Genomic DNA, 26,517 nt, shown 5'->3' on the forward strand with positions numbered 1-26,517 from the left:
GGCCACAGTGTTGGATCCTGGCATCTCTGCACTCTGCCTGTGCAGAGCTGGCATCCAGCCCAGCACCCATATATCTCACATTCTGAACAGCGATATTTCAATTGAGTGTTTCACAGGGGGTCCTCAAGCAACTTCTCCCCATGGTCCTAACAACTGCCATGTAAATGTATTACTTTTAAAAATTGTTGAAAAGATGATAAAATAGGAGAATTTTTCTTAGGGTTGAACCACTCTTTCGGCTCCCCCCCGCCACAGTTCTGACTACTTTCCAAACATGGCAGAAAGGGAGCATTTGGTCCGTATCTCAACCAGCCCTAGAACTAATTTGTCAAGACACAAAGTAGAGAAGAATCCAGCAAGTAGTCTTTTACTTGGAGTTTGAGTCAAAAACTCAATCTAACTATGGAACCCAAAATGAGAATTGGAGTTAATGAAGTAGCAGAGCCAAGTACATAATTTGTGGGGCCCAGTGCAAAATGAAAATGTGGGGCCCATTGTTTAAAAGGCAAGAAGAAGTGTTGTTAAAGGTTCTACAATATAAAACTTTGTCCTTTCTTCTGTGGTCTCTCTCTCAACTTGACATGGTGGTTTTTTAATTTGCTTTTAGCATTCTAAGTAAAGAAAAATTAAAATGTCTAATTAACATGAATTTTGCCGTTCAGCTTCATCTGGGGTAGTGCCAGTTTTAAACGCAAATATAAGAGCATTTAAGTTGTATGTGAAATCACCAAAATCACACAATTTATATTTCACAGCTCGTACATGTAGCTGTTGGTGGGCTAGTGGTTAAGTCTGGCACTCTCACCGCTGTGGTCCGAGTTTGTGTCCTGGCCGGGGAACCACACCACCCGTCTATCAATTGTCGTACTGTGCTGGCTGTGTGTTGCTGTGATGCTGAAAGCTGAAAGCGGTAACACCAGTGTTTCAAATACCAGCAGGATGACCCAGGGTGGACAGGTTTCTGCAGGGCAGAACAGACTAGGAGGAAGGACCTGGCCATCCACTTCCCAAAAAAGCTGGCTCTGAAAACCCTGTGAATAGCAGTGGAATATTGTCTGATCTAGCAAGGGAAGGACATGCTGTCCACAGGGTGGCTAGGAGTCAGAATCCACTCCATGGCACGAACAACAAAGAAAAGCAGAAGCCATGCACAAAACACAATTCTTTTTATTTCATTTATGGTACACACATTCTTACCAACAGTCTCTACCTTTGGCTTCCTGATGGACGAGAAAGACTGACAGGAAAAGAATCAATGGGTTGACCTATTTTTCCCTTTCCCTCTATGTCATCATTTTTAGAGTAGGTGGTTGGCTAATTCAGGGAAGTAAGAAAAAAAAAAAAGAAAGGATATGAGAGATTCTCTGGGTCACTGTGTTTTTTAGAACATCATTGTGTGTCTTCTGCGTTGGAACCATCTTCTGGTTCTAGGGAAGAGCCTGGCCTCTTGGGGCTGACAGCAGTAGACACAACACGCTCGGCTTACACTCAGAGTTTCGATGAACTCAGTGAGTCCACTGGAATTCTGTACTCCTGGGGAGGCAAGGGGCAGTGGACACATATTGAGCGTATCTCCTCTCTCAACTGCTCAACTGTCTCATTAGATTTCAGTTGTAAAACACAAGTTCAAAAATAAAATTATTCAGAATTTCAAGATGGTGACAGCAGAACATTAAACCAAGGGTGAGGCCCATCTGATTGGGGGGCCACATGCAACTGCCCAGATGACATGCCCAGAAAGCCGGCTCTGTGAAGTGGCCATTCTGCTTTATCCCTCCCCCCCACCCCCAGTTACCCTCACTGGCATTGGGCACCTGCTGGGCCATCTCCTCAGAATTGGCGAGAAATCTTGCCTCCTCCTTTCTTCCTCATTTCCGTAGTTCTTCCCTTCTTTTACCTTTTTTGCTCTTCACCCAGAATCAGCCTTTTATACTGGTTGGCAATGTTTGAGCTCCGCCTCTACCTGCAAAATGGGTAGGAGTGATCTGAGAGAAAGCTCCCCCTGCCCGTGGGCCTTCCTCAGGAGGTGCCGTTGAAATATTGTCTAGTATGCCAAAGGTGATAGGTATTTTATGATGTTTTTGGAGCGTCTGCTGTGTTTGGAAGCAGTCTTATAAATACAGGTAATGAGGAGCCACAGAAGATTTAAAATAGGAAAGGAAATTGAAAAAATAGGAAACGTTTCCTTTTAGAAAAGTCTTTCTGGCATATAGCATGCACTTAAATTGAAGGAATCTGGAGTAAATCTTGGAGACTAGTTAAAAGGAAGCCATTCTCACAGCCCTTCACAAAACGTGAGTTACCCAAATCTTTAATGCTGAATGACACTCTGATACCTTGGTGTCGCTTCTGTGGTAGGGATGGGGAGTCAAGAATTAGTTAGTTGACAGCTTCAGGACTGGGGGAAAACATCTCCCAATTAAAACTGGCTCATGGCAGAAAGAGGAGAGGAGGCAGGTAACTCTTCCAGGAGCTTGAGAGAAGAGGATGTCTGGTCCAACAGGCCTGGTCTTCACAAAGTCAGCAGGCAACTGTGTCCCCTCCTGAGGTTACACCAGCTGGGGGATGGCATTGGAGCCTGTTGTATTGAAAAACACTGGGACTCCCTTGGGATATAAGTTCTGGGAGCCCAGCCCCTCCCTGCCCCACTTCTGGATTGAGCTCTTCCGCAGTGCTTTCACGCTCTCCATCTAAACATGAGAAGTGAGGAAGAGAAAGTCATCACATTCTCTACAAAATCTGCACACACTCATAGGTTCTTGAGAGCGTGCTTCCTGCCCAGACAACTGAATAAACTGAATTCTTTGTTCGATCCTATTAGAACAGGAAGGAATCCTGCTAGTGAGCAGAAGCTGTTCCTTCTAAGTTCTGACTTTACCTGGGGGTTTTGGTTTTGGTTTTCTGTTTTTCGGTCTTGACCTTTCTTCGTACGATGACACAGGGATTTCTTGGGATAGTTACCTATATCTGGCTTGTGAAATTGCTTTTTGTTTGAATTAAAGCTGCATGTGGAAGACTGAGGGCACTGCTGAGCTCTTGTACCACGAATTTTGGATTTTAAGAAAGTTTAGGTAGTTTGTCTTAAATAATGTCAGGACAGATGCAAACACAACTGTGAATGCTTAATGTTTTTTTATGTCAATCTTTTTTACTTACTGTTAGCATAGTGTAAAAACTGCTAGTGAAATATCATATGCCTGCTACCTCATTTGGAAATTCCCATGTGCAAATTCCAAGTTAACATTTTTAAATGAATAAAGACAAATAAATCAAGCTGAAAGGTAATATGCTTTTTAATTCTACTTTTAAATGAGTAAATGAATCTAACTCTCTCCTTATAATTTGATGACCTAAAAGCACTTTTAAAAGTTAGGTTAAAGAGGTAAAGACTCAGAACATTCTTTCCTCCAAAGGTTGATATTCTCAAATGTAGAAATAAATTTAAAATTTCAGCAAAATGGAATTTTATCATATTGTTGTTGTCCATTCCATGGAATAGAGAATGAAATGCATGTACTTTTGCAAAAGTTTTCCAACCCATAACCCAATGATACTTGAACTTTAGACAGATATTAGAGATTGGCTAGAACTTAGAATTATTTCAAAGTCGATTCTATTCAAATATTTCAAAAGTCCTTTCAAAACTGCTTCACAAAAGTAATTTTAAGATATTCTTTTAACTATAGTCTATTTAAATCACTATATTTATAAAGTCCTACATATGTTTGGCAAGCAGCACAACAGTCAGGTGAAGATTGACTGTTTTTGTTTTGTTTTGTTTTTGGTGAGGAAGATTGGCCCTGAGCTAACATCTGTGCCAATCTTCCTCTATTGTGTATGTGGGACACCACCACAGCATGGCTGATGAGCAGTGTCTAGGTCCCTGCCCAGGATCCGAACCCTCGAACCCCAGGCTGCCAAGGTGGAAACTATGAACCTAACCACTATGCCACTGGACTGGCCTCACAGACTCTGATTATTTTTATACTTTGTTTGCCAGAAACTTTGGAAAATGTCTTAATGTTTTACTTCAGCAGCACAGCCCCAGCGAAGTTCCCCAGAAATCTCTAAAGATTCTCATTTTTGATAGGCATTTACTTAGCCTATCTCTAGAAGAATCATGGGGTTGATTGAGAAGAAAAACTACCTCTCTCTCTCTCACTTGCTCTAGCTCTCCATCTTGCTCTCATTTTTTCTCTCTCTTTCTTTAACGAAGCAGTTGCCCTCTAAACTTGATCCCATGTGGTCCCATTTAAGAAAAGAAGGGGGAAAAATTAAAATCAGTTCTCACTAATTAGAGGAAAATAGTATGTAACTAATTGAAAGGTCTTTTCATACTTATGGCTGACATTTCCACCAAGGGCTAATTGACCGTTGGGTCTAAAGGGTTATGTGCTTTTTTTAAGCGACATGTGCTCCTGGCCAAGTACTCGCTGAGACACGCTGTGAGTAGTTTTAGATCACTGGCAGCTCTTGCTATTTTAGTCCATGTCACTGCCTGAAGTTGTAATTAATTTGGATGACCCTAAAAATCATAATTATGACAGTTCTGATATTCGGTAAGAACAACTTACATTCGGTCTTGCCAAGAAAGTCATGGAGCTTTTAGCAGAAGGAAAAAACAATCTTTACAACGTGTACAATGAACATCTCACATAGAAGCAGACCGCAGGAGCCTTGACAGGGCTTAACTTATCCTTGTAAGTAATTTGTGGACTATTCCATGCTTGCTAATTAATTGTTCTGCTTTTTAATTATATTTTCTATCAGTAATGTGTGTTGCATTTGTTTTTGTTTTTGATCTAAAAGCTCATTCATGGACAACATTTATAGCCAATGCCAATTTAACTCATTCTTGTACATATAAATGATATTTTCACCCACAGAGCACCGTATTTCATTCTTTTCCTGACTAAATCACCATGATAAAAAAAAAATCAAAAAATATCATTGCTAAATTTCTCTCTCTTGCTCCTGATTTCTTTTGTTCTTTTCTTTCGGTTTTACTTGTAACAGCTAAGTTTCCTAATAGATTTTCTCATTCTTCAAACTGTGAAAGAAAAAAAATTCACAAAGGAAAGGTTTTTTAAGGAGTTAATAGTGAATGCCTAAGATGTTGAAGTATGATCTTTTTCTGATTTTATGAACAGTGAGAAAAGTATTTTGCACATGTAAGCAATGAACTGAGCACAGACACATTTTTATAAAGTCTCTTTGAAAATTACTCAAAAATTATACTTTTAGTATGTGTTCCTATTGGGTTGATAACAGGTTTTGTAATAAATTATTTCTCAGAAAACTATTTATTTAGATTTGTTAGAGTTATAGGGGCAAAGAAAATGAAATATAATTTAGAGTCGGAAGTTCCATATTTAAATATTGACTGTGGTTTGTCCCAGCAGTTTGATTTTTGATAAATTATTTTCTTTGAACTCCAGGTTCACCCACAAAATGAGGAATAATCACAGTAACAATCTACTCTACAGGGTTGTACTGAGGCCCGAGTAAGCACAAGAATGGTCGAGGGGACGCTGGGAGTTTGTACGAACAAGTAGTCAAGGATTAGTATTCTAGTCTATCAAAATTGCTTCTTGCTTAATAATGTTAAGGGGGGAAATGACTAAGCAAGTAAAGGAGGAGAAACGTCTAAGCTTCCTTACTGGTTTTTCACTTAATCTTTTTCACGTTTATTTTAGAAAAGTTGATAAGCAGCAATATGACTTTACTATGCCTTTAATGTTAAGCAGCATTACGAGGAGGTAACGAGTGCTGAGCTTAAAGGACTATGTTCTGCTTTCGCCCATTGCTGACTGGGTAGAGGCAGGTGGTAGCCCTGGGACTGCTCCGGGGGAACGCTGGCTGCCCGTCTACAAGATGGGAGCGGGAACCTTGGAGAACCGAATCACGCACCTGTGACCCTGAACCACACAGGTGCACGCTCTTCCAAGCGGTCCGGACTCAGTGGTGCGGTGAGCTCACCTCGCTGATGGCACACCTCCCCGAGGAGTCCAGAGGGAGTGGGCGCTGGGGGGGTCAGGGACCAAGTCTCCTACTGGGTGCTGGACACCTGCGAACTGATCCGGGCCAGGGCGGCCCTGATTCACTTCCTCGAGGAGGAGAGGAAAGTTACTGCCTGGCAGTGCTCCAGCCCGCCTGGGAGAGCCACTCTCCCCATATAAACATTTCAAGGCGCGAGAGCACCAGTACCCGTTCTTTATACCTCGCAGGATGGCGTGAGGCTGTTGGACATGATCCTTAGGAGTGCTTGCAACTCCTCCTCGGAGAGAAGTAGCCATAATATAATAAGGGTTTTTCTTTTTTCCTTTTTTGCTTCATTTGAGGTGGGTTTTTTTCTTTTCTGGATCCTCTGGGAGAAATTGTTTACTTGCTGCTTGTTCCATGAATTGTTTTTTTTCCTGGTAATATGAGTAGCTTTGTGCTCCTAGGAAGTTAAAAAAAAGAAGAAAAAGCGTTGCTCCAGTATAATATGTACATAATAGTCTCCAAATGAAGGAAATTTTGCATTTGTTCTATGGATTCATATAAACCAGATTTTAGAATCTGATGTTTTTTCTCCCAAGTGGATTTCCATGTACCTTTAACTTAAGTTTTAAAAATCTGCATATACCTGAAAGTGCATATTTTTATTTAGATGGATGAATCACTTTTTGTTTCTCCTTTAGAAAACTGATAAAAAATCCTCAATTAAAATTTGATATATTTTAGTGGTAAAAGTATTATTCTAAAACATGACTTGCGACTTAAAATACTCCCCAGAATATAAGCAGCCTATAGCTACAGGGAAAAAAAGCTAAAATGCTGTAGATTTAGTTTTTTAGTTATTTCAATTCTTACTTCTCAAATCCTGTTGCTTTTATTTTTGTAAATATGACTCAATTTAGATTTGTAACAGGAGTTAGTATGGGTTGCCTAGATAATAATTAGATATTAGTTATGGGCTGTTTTTTTGTGTGTGTGGTATGTCCCATAAATGAATGTCTGGAATATTCTTAAGTAAAAATTTTGAAAAACATGCTATCATTAAAAATTTATCAATTAAATTTTTCAATAACTTCGTTCTTTTAAGAGAACAATCCGTGCTCCTAAATTCACTTTTGCTTTCTCTCCGTGTTCAGTTTTTATTTCCTTCACATCGCCTTTCTCTGCGTGCTTTCTCTCAAGCATACCTACAACAAAGCCACCTGTTGTCCGAGGCCTCGTTCCTACATGAATCACGCCCTGTCAAAATTTCGAGGTTATAAATGTTCAGCTAATTGAGCAGTCTGACTAGCTGAATGCTTGTAAGTGCTTTATAATATCTTTCAACACTTCAAAACTCCGACCCACTTAAAAACTCCAGAATCCCTGAGCAAACGGGACAAGTCATTCACATGGATTCTTGCTGATAAAACTGAGAGCATGTTTATGAATTTCTCCAAATTTGCAATAAGGTAACTCAGTTCTGCTCGTAAATGTTTGTTTACAGCTGTGTCTATATTGTGCCATAGCAAGTGGTTGGAAAGTGAAAAGCTTACCCAATCAGCCAGTTATTTTGACTACTTCATATTAAACATTAACTTGCATTTTTTTCTCACCAATTAGATGTTTTGGTATCATGAATGCTTATAGTTTCTAAGAAGGAAGTCGGTCTTGCTCTCTCTTTTCCTCTCTCCTCCAATTATTTTTTTCTGTTAGTGAGGAGATACTGAAAATGGATGCACAAATAAATAAATACATCTATATCTTACATGCCAGTGCAAGCCGTGTTGTTCCTAAGATTTCTGCACATTCCTGGGGGACTTATATTTTCATAGTCTCTTCTGGCCTCGGTTCCAGATTTGACCAGCTTCTGAGTCTTTCTCCTGTATCAATTCCATCCTTTCTGCTCTGCATCAATTTGAACATGGAATTAACTCAGCCCTTTGCCTTAATTCCCTCAAAAAAAGCAAATCTGCTCACAAAAAGCATCTTTCCGTGTAGCTGACTTTACTGAAAGTTTGATGAGACTAAAGCAGTTTACACAGCAATTACACTATTTTGAATATTGGCGATTTCTCTACTTAAAAGTATGTTGGCCCCCAGCCATACGTCACAGGGACTAAACACCTCTTCTTTACAGGATAATTCCTCTTTCCCTAACCAACCTCAGACTCAGCTCTGACTTTCCGAGATACTTCCAAGGACTCCCTAGGTGTCCTTGTAAACATCTTCTTCAGGTATTACCCAGTTTTGTCCTTCGCCAATCTCTACAAGGGGAAGAGAGGAGTATAACAAGTTTCACCTCACTCTTAAGAAATATTCCTGCTCAAACCACACACTCACACACATGTAAGTCCGCCCAGACTCACATCCTTAGAAGGCAGGAGTATCTACAGTCAGTTTGGGTTTTAAGCAAAAATTCTCCCTGAATACGTCTGTATTAATGTTTAAAAGCTCTTAGTTGTTGTAGACATATGTTTCTGTCAAAACTTCTCCAAGCTTCCCTTGCCTGACCCTCAGAACTCACCATGTCACCCTGGCCTTCTTTCTCCTCATTGAAGGGCAAGCTCATTCCTTTCTGTGTGACTTTTTCACCTCCTGTCTCTGTGCCTCTCAGCATAGCTGATTTACGCTCCTGATGTGTACCTTAGCCCAGAGTTCTGTCTTTTGGAAATCACCATCCAATCTAAGGCAACGTCTTCCCACCCCACAATCACATCACCCAATATTCTCTAGAAAAATCACTGTTACGTTTCTTTAAATGATCACATCTGGGATTATCTTTATTTTTTTGTTTAAATAGTCTAAATTCTCTATCCTTAAGGACAGGGTCCTTTTTTACATCATTTACTGCTGTATCTGCAGGACCAAGAAATGTGGGTGATACTCAGGAAGTGTTGCTTAATATATTTATAAAAATAAATAATTATGTCTGTGGTTAAAAAAATGAAAGGAATAATATTTGCTTGATAACTTTAAAAAGTATAACTTAGCTAATGTATTTTAAAGGACGTATTCTATTATCTGTCCCATAACAGTTAATATTAATTGAATAATAATTATAATTATTCCTATAACCAGAACTTTCTGATATCAAATTGATGGTAAAGACCACCATTTACTATGCTCATATTTAGATGTAAATGTTCAGAAGAAATAGTAATAGCCTGGGAATTAAAACAGCCTAGTTAAAGATTAGCATCATGGAATTCTAACCCAATCCTCTCATTTAACATTTGTGGCAACTGAGATGCAGAAAAACTGTCTTACCCAACATTAATGGCAAATTTGAGTCTAGAATGCAGGTTTCTTGAATCTCAAATGACTAATTTTTCCCCCTAAGCCATGTGTCCAGTCCTAATCTAAGAGTAATCAGTTACTTCATGTTTTCATTTCTAGAATAAGCAGTTGAAATTAGATAAGCTCTCAGCATTGGCAGTTCAATTGCTCTCTTTCTTCCTTCCCTTCTGTTCATCAATTAGTCCACAACTTGACTGGAAGTAATCTCCTTAAATTCTCCTGACATTGTCAAGCTCCTACTCAATGATACCTTGAGTCCCAAACAGCTATAAATGTTTATTACTCTGGGGTACTGGTGAGTTCTGACTGGTTGCTGATGGTACACAGCACAGCAGAACTCACAATGACTGGATCTACACAAGTAGGTAAATAGGGAAGGATGACCATTTGTGAGCACTTCTTTGGAGGACTTCCTGAGTATTGAAGAGTCAGGCATAGCCAATCAAGAATAAGGTGATAAGGTCAATTACAATCAAATAAGTTAAAGTTGCATGTAGTATAGAACAAAGTTAAAATTAAAGCATCTTGGGATGACATTGTTAGGACTTTCTGGTAAACAGTGTATTTGATTTAGAATTAAATTCCCTTATTCATCATGGAGAGAAAGTTGGTCCTATTTCCTCTGTTCTCACCAGTATTAGTTTTTGCTTTCATATGGAGCAGATTACCTGTATGTTAATGAATATTATAGACTAGAAAGAAATCTCCTTCATTGACGTAGAAGCCCTTGGATGAATCAAATTTAATCTACCTTAGTTAGATTGTTATCCAATTTATTTTAATATTTCACAAAAACTCACAAAATCTACCCGGTTAGGTTTCTATAGTCCAGTAAAAACTATTTTTAAGAAGGAGACTGGATTGAAGTATATTTTCTAAGCTATTACATGAGTTCAGAACCTTTCATCTTTCTATGTTTTAGAATTTTCAAATGCGCCAAACAATTAGAAGTTTTTTTTATTTGGTTTCATTTGGTGTAGAAGATTGGCCCTGAGCTAACATCTGTTGCCAATTTCTCTCCCCTCTTTTTGCTGGAGGAAGACTGTCCCTGAGCTAACACCTGTGCCAATCTTCCTCTATTTTGAATGTGGGACACCCCCACAGCATAGCTTAATGAGCATTGTGTAAATCCCGGCCTGGGATCTGAACTCACGCCACCAAAGTAGAGCACATGAACTTAAGCACTATACCACCAGGCCAGCTCCTAAAAATTTTTTTAATGTGCTATCTTTGCCTAAAGAGGAGTTTCCTAACACCGGTCATACAAGGGTAAGAAAAAAAAAGATAATTTATCCTATACACAGAGGTAATCCTCTGCCTTGTTCTCTCAGTTGGTCTCTGCAGAGTCTAGAGCATTTGGTTAAGTCAGCCTTGGTCTAACCATTAGGAAACAATAAAGAGGTGTATACAGGAAGTACTAGATTGGGATGAATATTGGGATAAAACATCTGAGGTGTATTTTGTAGAAATATAGAACAATTGAGAATTACTATGTTTATATTATACGATACTCATTGTTAATCTGGGATCTACGGACTCCTCTGAAACATTGTGGGGGGGGTCCATACACCCCCAGAATTTTAATGTAAAACTGTGAGTGTGCATTTTTTGGGAGGTGAGAGACAATCCATAGTTTTCATTGTATTTGCAAAGGGATCTGTGACTCAAAAAGGCTAAGAAGAACATGATATTATTTCAACAGGTTTTCAGGGAATAAGCATCTTAAAGATGGAAGATGGCTAATTAAAATAAAATTAGCATCTCTCCTCTTCCCATGTCCAGTTGTATTTTACATTTTTCATTCCTGGACTTGGGAATCATATCCAGCTTGGGGCTATACAGCTGAGTAGATGATAATTTAGTGAAGATTTAGGGAAGAGCCATTAGGATGAGTGAAAGGTAAGAAAGTAAGATTTAATTAGGAAAAAAAAACAAAAATAAAGTTCAACTGGATGGTAAAATAATAATGATATTTACATGTAGAAAACTTTAATATAAATATATGAAACAACTGATTTTTCATCCCCCGTTAAATTTTGTTTTATTGGTAACAACAGCCAACATTTATTGAGAACTTACCGTGTGCCTCGGATAGTATGTAAGCATATCTTTTTACATTGAGTTCTCACAACAAACCGACAGAGTAAGGACATTTTTCTCTCCATTTTTCAGACAAGGAAAATGGAAGTCATCCTGGCAGATCATGAAGGACTTCCAACAGATGACACAATGCTGAATTTTAAACAATCAGTGTATACATTTGGGGAGCAGTATGAAGTTCAAGATGGAAAGAAGGAGTGGATAGAGGGGCTGGCAAAGGAGCAGAGTAGGAAGAACGGCAAAGTTAGATTTCACTTAGGTATGAAGAAGCTGCTCTTGAGAGAGACTGTTAACCTAGGAAGAGACGAGGAAGGCTTGGAAGCTTTGTCTTCCAGAGATCTGCAGTAGAAGAGGGTGACGCTGAAGCAGGTTGAGGCTCTACATGAAGCCTGGGGAATGAGCACATTTTGGGCTTTTTTCCAAGTTTCTTCCAGCTTTGATTCTTCAAAAGCTAAAATTTAAGCCCCTTTAAGCAAAATGAATATTCGGAATTTATAAATAGGTCAAAAACAGTAAACCTTCTTAAGAAGCCTGTTTCTATTGTTTTGTAAGAAATCTTTCAACCCTTCCAGGGCAGGGGGACACGGAGAGGAAATGTGTTGACTATGGAAACTCCAAGGGAGGGTATGGTGACACTGTGTTCCTCAAAACGGCAAAAGCCATCTTTAAAATATGAAATAAGCCAATGGGTAGATCTGAGAACTTATTAAAAATATATAGCAAAGAACCCAGAAACTTCATCTCTGGGTATATACCCAGAAGAATTGAAATCAGGGACTCGAACAGATATTTGCACACCCATGTTCATAGCAGTATTATTCCCAAGAGGCAAAAAGTGGAAGCAACCCAAGTGTCCATTGATGGATGAATGAATAAACAAAATGTGGTCTATACATATAATGAAATATTATTCTGCCTTAAAAAGGAAGGAAATTCTTTTTTTTTTAAGCTTTTTTTTGTTTTTTTAAAGATTGGCCCTGAGCTAACATCTGTTGCCAATCTTTTTCTTTTTCTTCTTCTCCCCAAAGCCCCTGGTACATAGTTGTACATTCTAGTTGTAGGTCCTTCTAGTTCTGCTGTGTGGGACACCAACTCAGCATGGCCTGATGAGTGGTGCTAGGTCTGCACCCGGGATCCGAACCAGTGAAACCCTGGGCTGCCGAAGCAGAGCGCACAAACTTAACCACTCGGCCGGGGGGGACAGCCCAAGGAAGGAAATTCTAACGTATGCTACAACGTGGATGAACCTTGAAGACATTATGCTAAGTAAAGTAAGCCAGTAACGAAAGAGCAAATACCGTTTTATTCCACTCATATGAGATACTGAGATTAGTCAAATTCATGGAGACAGAACGTAGAATGGTGGTTGTCAGAAACTGGCAAGAGTGGGTAGTGGAGAGTTCTTTGTAATTTTATTTTTAAAGATTGGCACCTGAGCTAACAACTGTTGGCAATCTTCTTTTTCTTTTCCTTCTTCTTCTCCCCAAAGTCCCCAAATACATAGTCATATATTTTAGTTGTGGGTCCTTCTGGTTGTGCTATGTGGGACACCACTTCAGCATGGCGGTGCTAGGTCCATGCCAAGGATCTGAACTGGGGAAATCCTGGGCCACTGAAAGGGAGCTCGGGAACTTAATGGCTCGGCCACAGGCCGACCCCAGGAGTTTTTTTTTTTTTTTTTAGTGAGTTAATGATAGGTTACAATCTTGTGAAATTTCGGTTGTACATTAATGTTTGTCATTCGTGTTGTAGGTGCACCACTTCACCCCACTTTGTGCCCACCCCCCACCCCACCTTTCCCCTGGTATCCACTAAACTGTTATTAGTCCACATTTTTAAATTCCTCATATGAGTGGAGTCATACACAGATTATCCTTCTCTAGCTGGCTTATTTCACTTAACATAATTCCCTCAAGGTCCATCCATGTTATTGCAAATGGAATGATTTTGTTCTGTTTTGCAGCTGAGTAGTATTCCATTGTATATATGTACCACATCTTCTTTATCCATTCGTCTGTTGATGGGCACTTAGGTTGCTTCCATGTCTTGGCTATTGTAAATAATGCTGCAATGAACATTGGGGTACATAGGACTTTTGGGATTGCTGACTTCAAACTTTTTGGATAAATACCCAGTAGTGGGATGGCTGGGTCGTATGGTAGTTTTATTTTTAATTTTTTTAGGAATCTCCATACTGTTTTCCATAGTGGCTGCACCAGTTTGCATTCCCACCAGCAGTGTATGAGGGTTCCTTTGTCTCCACAACCTCTCCAACGTTTGTTACTATTAGTTTTAGATATTTTTGTCATTCTAACGGGTGTAAGGTGATATCTTAGTGTAGTTTTGATTTGCATTTCCCTGATGATCAGCGATGATGAGCATCTTTTCATGTGCCTATTGGCCATCAGTATATCTTCTTTGGAGAAATGTCTGTTCATGTCTCCAGCCCATTTTTTGATTGGGTTGTTTGATTTTTTGTTGTTGAGTTGTGAGAGTTCTTTATATATTATGGATATTAAGCCTTTGTCAGATATATGACTTGCAAATATTTTTTCCCAGTTAGTGGGTTGTTTTTTTTGTTTCAATCCTGTTTTCATTTGCCTGGAAGAAGCTCTTTAGTCTGATGAAGAAGTCCCGTTTGTTTATTCTTTCTATTGTTTCCCTTCTCTGAGAAGGCATGGTGTCCGCAAAGATCCTTTTAATACTGATGTCAAAGAGTGTACTGCCTACGTTTTATTCTAGAAGCCTTATGGTTTCAGGTCTCACCTTTAGATCTTTGATCCATTTTGAGTTTATTTTGGTGAATGGCGAAAAAGAATGGTCAATTTTCATTCTTTTACATGTGGCTTTCCAGTTTTCCCAGCACCATTTGTTAAAAAGACTTTCTTTTCTCCCTTGTATGCCCTCAGCTCCTTTGTCAAAGATAAGCTGTCCATAGACGTGTGGTTTTATTTCTGGGCTTTCAATTCTGTTCCATTGATCTGTGCACCTGTTTTTGTACCAGTACCATGCTGTTTTGATTACTGTAGCTTTGTAGTATGTTTTGAAGTCAGGGATTGTGATGCCTCCCGTTTTGTTCTTTTTTCTCAGGATTGCTTTAGAAATTCGGGGTCTTTTGTTGCCCCATATGAATTTTAGGATTCTTTGTTCTAATTCTGTAAAGAATGTCATTGGGATTCTGATTGGGATGGCCTCGAATCTGTAGACTGCTTTAGGTAGAACAGACATTTTAACTATGTTTATTCTTCCAATCCATGTACATGGAATGTCTTTCCATCTCCTTATGTTGTCATCCAATTCTCTCAGAAAGGCCTTGTAATCTTCATTATATAGGTCCTTCACTTCCTTAGTTAAATTTACCCCAAGTTATTTTATTCTTTTTGTTGCGATTGTGAATGGTATTGTATTCTTGAGTTCTTTTTCTGTTAGTTCGTTATTGGAGTATAGAAATGCTACTGATTTATGCGAATTGATTTTGTACCCTGCAACTTTGCTGTAGTTGTTGATTACTTCTAAGAGTTTTCCAATGGATTCTTTGGGGTTTTCTATATATAAGATCATGTCGTCTGCAAACAGCGAGAGTTTCACTTCTTCCCTCCCTATTTGGATTCCTTTTATTCCTTTTTCTTGCCTGATTGCTGTGGCCAGGACCTCCAGTACTATGTTGAATAAGAGTGGTGATAGAGGGCATCCTTGTCTCGTTCCTGTTTTCAGGGGGATGGCATTCAGTTTTTGCCCATTGAGTATGATGTTGGCTATGGGTTTGTCATATATGGCCTTTATTATGTTGAGGTAGTTTCCTTCTATGTCCATTTTGTTCAGAGTTTTTATCATAAATGGCTGTTGGATCTTGTCAAATGCCATCTCTGCATCTATTGAGATGATCATGTGGTTTTTATTCCTCAGTTTGTTGATGTGGTGTATCACGTTGATTGATTTGCGGATATTGAACCATCCCTGTGTCCCTGGTATGAATCCCACCTGATCATGATGTATGATCGTTTTGATGAATTGCTGAATTCTGGTTGCCAAAATTTTGTTTAGAATTTTTGCATCTATGTTCATCAGTGATATTGGCCTGTAGTTCTCTTTCTTCATGGTGTCCTTGTCAGGTTTTGGTATCAGTGTGATGTTGGCCTCATAGAATGTGTTAGGAAGTGTTCCATCTTCCCTAATTTTTTGGAATAGCTTGAAAAGGATAGGTATTAAATCCTCTCTGAAAGTTTGGTAGAATTCCCCAGGAAAGCCATCTGGCCCTGGGGTTTTATTCTTTGGGATGTTTTTGATTGCTGTTTCAATCTCTTTCCTTGTGATTGGTCTGTTCAAATTGTCTGCCTCTTCTTGAGTGGGCTTTGGGAGATTGTAGGAGTCCAAGAATTTATCCATTTCCTCTAGGTTATCCATTCTGTTGGCATATAGTTTTTCATAGTATTCTCTTATAATCCATTGTATTTCTGCAGAGTCTATTGTTATTTCTCCCAGGAGTTATTTTTAATGGGTACAAATTTCAGTTTAGGAAGATGAAGAAAGTTCTGGAGATGGATGGTGGTGACGGTGGCGCAACAATGTGATGTACTTAAAGCCACTGAACTGTACACTTAAAATGGTAAATTTTAGGGGCCAGCCCATGGCGGAAAGGTTAAGTTTGCGCACTCCACGCCAGTGGCCCAGGGTTTCCCTGGTTCGGATCCTGGGTGTGGACATGGCAACACTCGTCAGGCCACACTGAGGTGGCCTCGCACATGCCACAACTAGAAGGATCCACAACTAAAATATACAACTATCCACTGGGGGGACTTGGGGAGAAAACGAAGAAAAAAAAAAGAAGATTGGCAACAGTTGTTAGCTCAGGTGCCAATTTAAAAAAAAAAAACTGGTAGATTTTATTTTATGTATATTTTTTCTATCTATCAAAGAGAACAGAGCTTACGTTAATTTATTTGATATTTTTAAAACAGATTTCTGTTTCTAGTCTTTAAATACGTATATGTAAATAAATTCCCTTCTGGAGAAGGCTGGGTTAAAAATTATTCATTTGTAGAACATAGCAATTAATAGATTTACATATGTGTGATCAATATAAATGTTTTGCCTTAAATTCCTGTATGTAATTTAGCTTGATTTAAATATGCTTAAAATAATATATGGTTAACATTATATATCTCTTGATTACTTAATGAGTACAGTCAACTTAGAATATCGTTATCCAAATTGACAATGTTGTTTGACATGGTTGATGACTAGTGGCTTATGTGGTAGGAAAATATTTTACCAGCATCTCTTGGCTAGTGGTAAGGCCAGTAGGATATATTATCAACACTTTAAAATGGTGATATGTTCACAGAATGCACCTAGTCTAATAGATGGCTAACAATTTGATAAATATCATTTTTAAAAAATTAAATAGACTGGAATGTCTTTATAATGTTTTCCAGGGATCTGGAATTTTTTTCAGTGTTACGTGATCCTCTTTGGGCCCTTAGCCAGCCCTTTAAAAAATGATCATTTGCTGCAGGAAAATGTTAAATGGAGGCATATTGTGATGAATTTCACTGTCTCATATTTATTTTAAAGAGTTTAACCTAATATACAATACAGTGAGACTTTGCCTTCTCATACATAATGTATTTAAAAATCTAGTTCCTTAGAAAACATTACCAATGAGCTACAGTGGATAACAAATTCATATATACTTAGAATTTTTTCAGTACAGTTTATTTTTTCATAGCTGTCTTGAATGGCTATTTTAAACTTAAATGGGTTCCATTTCTGCTAAAATAAAGCATCTTTAGAGGAGAAATTTTAAGGGAACAGATGAAATTTCATTACCATGCTTGTGGTCACACCTTGTCAGAATTTAGGTCCTAAATTTCACGGTGATATTGATATTTGCACACATTTAAAGTGACATTATTTGGCAAAAGAACAAGTATCTAGTTTGAGTTAGTGGTCCGCACGGTGATGACTAACCACATACTACAAAGTTAAAACAATTTTTAAAATCACTTGTTAATGTGATAAGACCAGCCTCATGTTTTTCCTAACCTCATTTTCAATGGCCCTTTTTGTTCAGCCAATAGGTGAATAAGTGTTTCCAATTGACAGACGTATTCTTCACTCAAATGGAAAGGACACGAGGGTGAGATATTAACTGGGTGATTCACACCTTTATGGACATTAATCCCTTATTCTACAATTGAGTAGTGCTTTTAGTAGAAGTGTACCTAGTTTGAGTCTAAACCAAGGATCCCCTCCATGTGAATGGACTAATGGGGTTGATCTTGTTGGAAAATATATTTTTGGGAGCATTCTGTTCCAGAGAATAATTTATTGAATATAAAGTTATCTTAGAATTTCTCTCCTTTCTCACTTTTGCTACTCCTCTCTCACCCCACCACTCCACAAAACCTAATCTGCCCAGCTAAACAAATTCTACCAAATGCTTAGACTTTACCTTCATTATTCTCCCTCTGCAGTGGTGATCCTCACAGTTAATCAGCCTTTTGGATATGGAATTTAGTAGTATTTAACAGATTCCATTTTAATTTTTCTTAAATGTTTATGGATTGACATTGTCAAGCGTCCTTGATAATTATTTAAGACACTTTTGATTTTGTTTGATCACTTGAAAAATTAAAGCTTGTCTGATTATAATCGCGGTTGCTGTGTGATATATCCAGTTGCATCTTCTGTTCTTCCTCTCATTTTTCCCCCCTGCCTCCCACTCTGCCAACACAGAGCAATCTCTGAAACCTTCATTCACTGCTCTGCCTCACAGGAGCTGTTCTCTGCTGGGCCTCATGGAGTCTTATCCCGTGCATGCAGAGCCCAAACCATGGCCAAGGAAGCCACGGAACCCCCATGCATGCTTATCCCCACCCATCTGAGTAGCTCCAACAATACTGGGAAGCTGCCTCTCAAATTTCATCTTCTTCCACGCCTCTGAAATCAGATAACTGCCCCCTCAGAAACACAAAATTATTATGATTTATTTGGGCTCCGTATTCATATGCTCAAGTTCAGACAAGATGAGGCTCGTCTCGTACTTTTCCATTCTCTTAAAAATGACAGTTCTTTACCACCTGTTGCCCAATGCTTCAAAAGTCTATATCACAAATTGTATCCATGTTTATAGTGATTAACAGTGGGAGGACAATTCTCTTAGCAATTACGCTATCATGATCAGAATTGGAAATCCTGTAGAACACTTTAAAAAAATTTCTTTAGCTATAATTCACCCATCATAAAAATCCATCCTTTTAGAGCATACAATTCAGTGGCTTTGGTGTAGTCATAAAGTTATTCAACCATCACCACAATCTAATTCCAAAGTTAGATTTTCAGCACCCACAAAAGAAACCCCATAGACATTAGCAGTCACTGCCCATCATTCCATCCCCTTAGCCCCAGAAACCACTAAAGTACCTTCTGTCTCTATAGGTTTGCCTACTGTAGACATTTCATATAAATGGAATCAGACAATATGCAGTCCTTTGTGACTGGCTTCTTTTGTTTAGCGTAATGTTCTCAAGGTTCGTCTATGTCACAGCATTATTGGTACTTCAGTAACTTTTATTGCTAAATAATATTCCATTATGTGGATATATCACATTGTTTATTCATCAGTTGATGGTCATTTGGGCTGTCCCTACTTTTTGAATATTGTGAATAATGCTACTATCAACATTCATGTAGAAGTTTTGTGTGGACAAATGTTTTCGTTTCTCTTGGGTATCTACCTAGGAGTAGCATTGCTTGGTCAAATAGTAAGGCTATGTTCAACTTTTTGAGAAACTACAAGACTGTTTTCCAAAGAAGCTATCCCATTTTAAATTCCCACTGCAGTGTAAGCATTCCAATTTTTCCATATCTTCACCAACACTTGTTATTATCTGCTTTTTTGATTACAGCCTTCCTAGTGGGTATGAAGTGGTATCTCGATTTTTCTGACGGCTAATGATACTGAGCCTCTTTTTGTATGTTTATTGGCTATTTGTATACCTTCTTTGGAGAACTATCTATTTGGATTCTTTGTATATTTCGTAATTGGGTTATTTGCCTTTCTATTATTGAGTTGTAATAGTTATTTATATATTCTAGATACAAGTCCCTTATAAGATATGTGATTTGCAAATTTTTTCCCTTTATTTGTAGTCTTCTCACTTTCTTGATGGTATCTTTTGAAGCACAAAAGGTTTTAATTTTGATAATGTCCAGTTTATCTTTTGCTGTTGTTGCTGCTGTTACTGGGACTCTTGGTTTTATACGAAGAAACCAGTGCCAAATTCATGGTCACAAAGACTCATGCCTCTGTTTTCTTCTAGCTTTATAGTTTTCGCTCTTACATTTGGATCTTTCATCAATTTTAAGTTAATTTTTGTATATGGTGTGAGTTAGGGGTACAATTTCACTCTTTTGCCTGAGACTTCTGGTTGTCCCAGCACTACTTGTTGAAAAGACTATTCTTCCCTCATTGAAATGCCTTGTTGGAAATCAACTCACCTTAAACATGAGGGTCTATTTCTGGACTCTCGATTCTATTCCATTGGTCTTTATTCTATGTTTAGGCCAGTAATACACTGTCTTGATTACTGTAGCTCCATAGCAAGTTTTCAAATCAGGAAGTATGAGTCCTCTAGCTGTCCTTTTTCAAGATTGTTTTAGCTCTTCTGGATCAGATGCTTTCATGTGAATTTTAGCATCAGTTTGTCAATTTCTGCAACAACAACAAAAACAGCTGCTTTTTTCATAGGGATAATCTTGAATCTGTAGCTCAATTTGGGGGCTATGCAATCTTAACAATATTAAGTATTTCAATCTATGAATATGAATGTCTCTCCATTCACTTAAGTCTTTAATTTTTTTCAACAGTTTTATAGTTTTCAGAGTATAAGTTTTGCGCTTTTTGTTAAATTTATATCTAAGTATTTTATTTCTTTATTGTATTGTGAATAGAATTGTTTTCTTAATTTTATTCTTGGTTTGCTTATTGCTATTGTATAGAAATATGGTTGCGTTTTGTATATTGATCTTGTATTCTGAAACTTGCTGAAATTGATTAATAGTTCTAATAGTTTTTAGTAGAATCTTTAGGTTTTTCAATCTATAAAATCATGTCATTTTCAAATAGAGATGGTTTTACTTCTTCCTTTCCAATTCGAATGCCTTTTATTTCATTTTCTTGCCTAATTTCCCCGGCCAGCACCTCTAGTACAATTTTGAATACCAATAGCATCTCAAAGTCTCCCCATCTCGAGCCCCAACAAAACTAATCTGTATAACTACACTCAATCATTCAGTAAAGACAGAATTTATTCAATAAATATTGAGTGCAGCACAATGTACAGGGTGCCATTTTAGGGGTGGCTTCTTTTATCAGTGACAGTGATCTTTATAAAACACAAATCTAACAATAACATTCTTCCATTAGACTCTGTAGTGATGGTGCCTCATTACTACTAGAAAAAGTGCTAACTTCTTAACAGTGCCTCCCACATCCTCCTTTTCCTGTCACGAGTGTACATCTCGACTTCTTCCCTGCTGCTTCTCTCTTCAACACTCTTGTCTAAGCAAACTCAATTCCTTTTAGTTTTTCAAACGCTCAATACAGTTGGTCCTCATTATTTGCAGATTCCATATTTGCGAGTTCACCGACTGGGTAATGTTTCTTTGTAACCTCAAAATCAGCACTACTCACAGTACCTTTGCAGCCAGTTGCAGATATGCGCTTGCACACAGCAGCAAAAAATCTGAGGCACCTTAAGTGCAGGTTCCCAGTTGAGATTGAACAATTGTCCTTTTCATGACCTGTTTAGTGTGACTTTTTTTTTCACTTCTGTTCTTTTTGTTGATGATTTTGCTATTTAAAATGGTCCCCAAGTGCAGTGCTGAAGAGCTGGCTAGTGTTCCTAAGTGCAAAAAAGCTTATGTGATGTGGTAATGGAGAAGATACGTGTGTTAAATAAGCTTTATTTAGGCACGAGTTAGAGTGCTTTTGGCTGAGTTCCGTGTTAACGAATCAACAATGTATGTTGAATAAGGTGTCTTCAAACAGAAGCACAAATAAAACGAAGTTATGTATTGGTCAGTAGATGAAAATATTGTGCCTAGAGGCCCACAGGAAGCCAACTTTGTATTTCCCCAAGGGGCAATGATTCAGTATTTGCTAATCCAGTGTTTGAAGGGACTTTTTAGACCATACTTACTGTGAATAATGAGAACCCTCTGTATGTAAAATGATAATGACAATATAAAAATAGCTAACAATTACTGAGTGCCAACTAGGTACCAGGCCTTGTGCTAAATAATTTACAGGCATTATCTTGTGTAATTCCCATTATCTTATTTAACTCATGAGGTAGGTATTATTATTGACCCCATTTTTTATATGACATAACTAAGGCTTAGGGATATTAATAAGTCTCCCCATGAAGCTGGGATATTTTTTCCCATGGTAGACTGAATTCAGAGCCGGAGTTATTAAAAATATTTCTTGACTGATGAATCACTTTCATTATGTTGCATTCCATTCTATCTGAATTTATAAGTACAGTCTTCAATGTATTTCTTGGTTATTTTCATTTTCTCCCTTAATAATAAAAATAGTAAGTTGTAATTTACTGTCATTATCTCTGATCATTCTAACCTTTAGCATATTTAACAATTTCTGTGCTCAATTTATGTCATTTTAGAAATCTCAGATTATTTCTCATTCTAGAATATGTGAGGAATAATTCTTTTGGGGACACAATGATTATTAAGTACCTGGTTCCTGAAGACATTGAAAGTGGCAGCTTTCTGCAAAAGGTGTTTTCTCCATCTGTAATTTAGGGGAATTTTAAGGTCTTTTAACGACTCTGTAATTCTTTTTTTTTTTAATTGAAATATAATTGACATACAATATTAATCTCAGGTGTACATCTGTAATTCTTTTTCTTAAAAAAATCTTTCTCATTATTAAGTTTCAGTAAAAGAAAATTCACGGAAAATGTTATTAATTTTCAATAACTTTTTATAGTAATCTTCCAATCACTTGAAACACTGCACAAACAATATAATGAAGAATTATTTTAATTTTATTGAGAAAGAAAATATGAAGTTTAAGTAATCTTCTCAAGACACTTAGAATCTATAAGTTCTATAAGAATCTATGGCTTAGAGAATCAATGAAACTGAGTTCTCTTCATGAGTCTAGATTTAAACAGCATTATTCTCTTTTCGCATCAAAGTGACACACCACACAAGGTGTCATTGCAGAGAATTACCGTGTTTGATTAACACTGGAATTATTTATTATCTATAATTGTGTGTGATAAAGATGAGGATTATGACAAACCTCAAAGGGAAAAATGTCTTGATGATCAATGAAAAACAGAATCCAAAAATGCAGAATTTTCAAAGCATAATTTTATATCTCATTTAGAATTCTGTCCCAAAGCTCTGTTCAGATACCTAGAGTTTCCTGTGGGAGCAGGAGGAGGGTCTCAGAAGAATGCTTCTAAGGCTCAGGGCCAGGTTAGCTCAGAAAAGGTGGGCCAGCCCTTTACTAAGAAATGCGAAGTCCTCAAATGAACATCAGTTGAGCGGCCTCACCTCCTAAGTTCAAAACAGCCTGTTGATTTAAGGATAGATGTTTCCATTTCAAACTATGCAGGGCCAAGTAACTTCCTTAAAAAATGGGGAAATTGAGGCCGGCCTGGTGGTGTAGTGGTTAAATTTGCAAGCTCTGCTTCGGCGGCCCTGGGGGTTCATGGGTTTGGATCCAGGACTTGGACCTACACACTGCTTATCAAGCCATGCTGTGGCAGCGTCCCACAAAGAAAATAGGGGAAGATTGACACATATGTTAACTGAGGGACAATCTTCCTCAAGCAAAATGAGGGAGATTGGCAACAGATGTTAGCTCAGAGTCAATATTCCTCATAAAAAAAAAAAAAAGAAAATGGGGAGATTGGCTGTAGGAAGGGAAAAGGAATCACAAGGTTGAAATCCTGTGGAGATTAAGCAAGATTTTTGTTGAAAGGCAAAAGCAAAGTCTTTAGTGCCGACAGGAACCAATCACTCAGGGAGGAAAGAAGTTGAATACTCCAGTCGACTTGACTGCAGATCTTGGTCTGAGGTCATCTTTGCTGCCCTTGACTGAAAGAAAGAAAGGAATCCACTGAGACTGGAAACTACTGTGGGAGCTGTGGTGTTTGTTGCAACCCAAGAGAGTAACAGGTCCCAGAAAAATGAGATGAACACAAGTGACTTCTGTACTGCGTGTTCTCCCCATGGACATAGTGCTGTTTCAACACCTGGGACAAAAATAAACGCCATCAGAGTCCATTACAGAGGCTCAATTCTCGAATGGTAATACTGTTAAACACACAGGGAAAAGCAAACCTTTTTAACTGCTGTCAGAAACATATGCAATAGAATTTCAAGTCCAAGATATTTTATATTGTTTCATTTATTTCTCAATTCTCTGCCATATTTTTGAATCATCAGAAGGCTTTCTAAAGAACACATTCTGTTTGGGTACACGACATCTCTTTTATTTAAAAATTTTATAATTTTTATCTTAGCATAGTTTCAAATTCTTTGAGGCATTCATGCTTGAGACTGTCTCTGTGATTCATGTTCTTAAGGTTTGAAAGGAAGTGCCTAGTAGTGACCTATGACCTATGACAGCCGTTCATCAACATTTATGAAATAAGTGAATGAATGAACACAGAAAATTGTTTTCCTTAAATAAAATTAATGACCTCCTGAACATTATTAATTAAGGCTCTTGTATTTAGTATTGGAACTATTTTGAATTGTACTGAATTCATCTATAAAACCCCATAATCCTACTGGTAAACTTTCACTGTTCAGAATCTCTACAGAATGAATGTTCTACATGGATTTCATCCCACTTCCTTTCCCCCTTTTAAGCTCCTCTCTTAGTGAATTGTTAGTGAAGAAGTAAGAAAGAAACACTGTATAAGACCACCAGGCCTTGCAGGGAGAAAGGTATACTGTTCTGAATTATTAGGGAAAGTCTAATTAAACTCTATGTCATTTAGAATAACATCAACATTATTTTTGAGTAGGTCTAGCTCTGGGTAAATTGTGAAGAAAGAGAAGTTTGTTTTTAGGTGCCACCCTCCAGCTTTCCATTCTGTATCCCAGCATCTCTCTGTCTCTTCCACTGCCTGCCTGTATCTGCCATGATCCAGACCCCTCAAGGCATCCACAAGTGCCTTCTGGATGCCTCTGCACTGACAGTAGCCCTGCATCTGGCGCTAATGTGAGCTTCCCTGTGCTCAGAACCTGGTCAGATCCTCTGCCTTCTTCCCATCCCTGTCAAAACTCTCTTGTCCTGAGTTCCATCCTGTCAAGACCCCACTGTCTTCTTTTTAAGGAGATTGCTAACTAATCTGATAAATGCAACCTCATTGATGTGAAACCGAGATTAATATATTGTGGAAGAAGTCTTCCCTCACCCCTTTTTAAAAATAATTTTATTGAAGGAATAACATACATTCAGAAAAGGTGCATTAGTCCTAAGTGTGCAACTCAATGAAGGTGAGCATACACATGCAACCAGCACTCAGATCAAGACATAGAACATTACGAACAGCCCAAGCCCTGCTCCAAGCACTGTCTCCCCAAGTCTGCACTATTCTAATTTCCAACAGCACAAATGTTGTCCATTTTGTACTGTGCTTGGATTGAGTCACACCGTGTGTACTCTTTTGTGTCTGGCTTCTTTCACTCAGTGTTATGCTTGTGAAATTCCTTTGTTGTTGCATGTGTTTATGAATTATTCCCATTGGACATACAATATTCCATTGTATGAATATGCCACAATTTTATTCATTCTTTTGTCGATTTGTGTAGTTTCCAGTTTGGGACATTATGAATAGTGCCATGAATCTTCTTCACATGTTTTTTATTTGTTGATTTTGGGGTTTTTTGGTGAACATAACTTTGCTTTTCTTGTGGATATATACCTAGGGATGGAATTGTGGGTCCCAGGGAACACATGTATTCAGGTTTAGGAGAGACTCACAAAATATTTTCCAAAGTGGTTAACCAATATGGGGTCCCCGCAGCAGGATGCTAGAGTTTGGTTTTTCCAAATCCTCCCCAACACTTGGTATTGTTTGCCTTTTTCTTTTAGTTATTTTTGTGTGTGTATAATATTACTTCACCATAATTTTAACTTCATTATGTTAATTACTGTGAAATCGAGCATCTTTCCATGTGTTTATTAGTTTTCTATATACCTTCTTCTGCAAGGTGCACATTAAAGACTTTTGTCTGGTTTTCTATAATTGTCTTTTTCTTGTTGACTTATAGACATTATTGTATTTGAGAAAGGAACTCTAACCATGAAAGCAGAGAGCTGAGCAAGATGTAGAAAGCCTGGGAAAGATGTCGAGACATCATGTTGTTTCTATTTGTCTCAGTGCTCAAGTGTCCTTCAAGGGAACACAGGAACTCTACTCCTGTCTTTGGCCACGTAGACCATTTGCACCAACACCCTACCTTAGAAAATGGATGACATTTACTAAGCAAGTTACACATTTATGTTATTTTCCATCTGAGAAAAATCTGTTTCTAAGTCAAGATTCTGCTGAGTTGGCATCAAATATCAAAACCCCAATGGAAAAAAGATTGCAGAGAACCAGAAGAAGTGAGGGCGGAATGGAATAAACATCCTCGCCTTCGCTGTTGTGTCTCCCGGCCATGGATGCCACTGTGGTAATGTTACCCTACACGTGTGGTCACAGTAACCAAAAGCACAGCTTCACTGAAAGGCCCCTGGAATGAGCCCACAGCATTTGCAGCAGCCTGAGGAATTTTCCCATCAATGCTCCTCCTGGAAGAATGTGAGCAGCAATGCAGCGAATAACACAAATGCCGATTTATTAATGCCGTCAGCTGTATTTTCCTTTTTGTTTTTCAATTTCTTACTCTGTCACGGAACAGCTATAAGTTCCTAGGTTTGGCAACCACCTCTTTATTCAATTTGTACAGCGTTAGCCCATCAGTCGACTTGCAAAGGTACTGCAAGAATGCTGGTTAGCGACGATTTCAGTTCAGTCTAATTCAGTTTAACCTCAGACTCTAAACCTACAAACCTACGTATTTTTACAGGATTTCATA

General features: G+C 38.1%; 1 protein-coding gene and 1 long non-coding RNA gene across 5 annotated transcripts in view; one reads left to right on the forward strand and one right to left on the reverse strand.

Annotated features, from left to right (window-relative positions):
• Positions 1 to 1,149: 1,149 nt before the first annotated feature.
• On the reverse strand, positions 1,150 to 6,076 carry LOC139073420 (uncharacterized). The gene is made up of 3 exons (XR_011522143.1): positions 5,911 to 6,076; positions 1,815 to 1,963; positions 1,150 to 1,533 (listed from the first exon to the last, which is right to left on the reverse strand). It is a non-coding gene; the product is annotated as an uncharacterized lncRNA (long non-coding RNA).
• Positions 4,476 to 26,517, forward strand: part of EYA4 (EYA transcriptional coactivator and phosphatase 4) — a 296,887-nt gene continuing 274,845 nt past the window's right edge. For 3 of the 4 annotated variants that reach the window (XM_070557200.1, XM_070557206.1, XM_070557221.1), the window contains exon 1: positions 4,479 to 4,700. The gene's annotated coding sequence lies outside the window, so the exon portion shown is untranslated. Of the gene's footprint in view, positions 4,701 to 26,517 lie in introns of all 4 variants that reach the window. The other variant, XM_070557212.1, reaches the window with a different exon arrangement.

The sequence above is a fragment of the Equus przewalskii genome, chromosome 9 (assembly GCF_037783145.1).
Source record: "Equus przewalskii isolate Varuska chromosome 9, EquPr2, whole genome shotgun sequence".
Classification (NCBI taxonomy): domain Eukaryota; kingdom Metazoa; phylum Chordata; class Mammalia; order Perissodactyla; family Equidae; genus Equus; species Equus przewalskii.